Here is a 1,275-nt window from a genome sequence, read left to right on the forward strand (position 1 = left end):
AGAACCCTGAGAAGGAGATTGTCTCAGGGAGACAGCTTCAAAAGCCTGAGACTCACTGAGTCTAAACCTCTCCCCAAATACCTCTTCTAGTCCACTCTGGTGCACTTTCAGCTCATTTCAATGGTAAATAGCACCATGAACATTTTTTGCACTTATATAACGGCTTTAATCGTTTTAAATTGTATACCACTGTAAGACATTTGCTTTTTGACATTTTACTAAGTATTTACATATGTCAGAAAATTACACACAACTTAAATGACTATTTTAGAAAGCAGAACTAAAAAATTGGCAAATAAGAAAAAACATTTTAAAATTATTAATAGCACTACTAGTCCATATAAATAATATTGTTATTAATACCTTACTGTATTTTCCCCATTTTCTATTCCTAATATATTTGTAATCATACTATAACAATTTTGAATCTTATTTTTTTCACTTGATAACTTATCTTAAGTCTTTACCCATATTTTAGGACCATCTTTAAAACTATTTTAATACTGGTAAAAAATTCTATTATGTATACATATTACAGTGGTCTTCACTTTTTTTTTTTAAATTAGGGGATGTTTAATTAATTTACAACTTCAGATTATTTTCTGGGGCTGATTTTCTATAAGAAAGTATGAATTATTGAGATAGGTAAGAGCAAATGTATATAATATAAAGGAGAGTTGGTTTGAGGAGGGAGCACAAAACCAAGAAGTAGAAACTCTTGTTACACTTGGTCAACTTATGTGATAAGTTTACACCACTGGTGCTATTGGGAGGACATGGTTAAGGCCCTCAAAACAACAGATGCTTAGTGACACAGCACCTTGTGTCCTACATGACCTCTAAGCAGCAAGTAAATTTTCAAAGGACATTTATGAAAAGCACAAGATATAATGAATCTGTTTGTGTATGTGTGTATTTTATGTATGTGTTATTTTGTCCCTGAAGATCTAGATATGTGTTCAGTATATTGGTTCTGAACCAATTTTAGTTGTGGGGATAGGTTCTATCTCCCAAATTCTTTCCGGATTTTGCTGCTAATGGTTCTTCATTGGCTGCTTCAGCTAGCAGCATGTGATCTCCAGATAACAGTTCCATTATGTTGACTCAGCTTCATTTCCTGAAGAAAGATTCCCCCACTTTACTCTGAGGCAAGAATTAGAAATAAAGAATAAGCCTTCTTAACACTGCCAAGATGAGATTTTTGAGTTAACATTTTATTTTAGTAAGAAAAAATAAGATTGCCATAGTAAATTTGTAAAACACACCAAAAAGCAG

Source organism: Pteropus vampyrus, unplaced genomic scaffold, assembly GCF_000151845.1.
Source record: "Pteropus vampyrus isolate Shadow unplaced genomic scaffold, Pvam_2.0 Scaffold716, whole genome shotgun sequence".
Taxonomy (NCBI): Eukaryota; Metazoa; Chordata; class Mammalia; order Chiroptera; family Pteropodidae; genus Pteropus; species Pteropus vampyrus.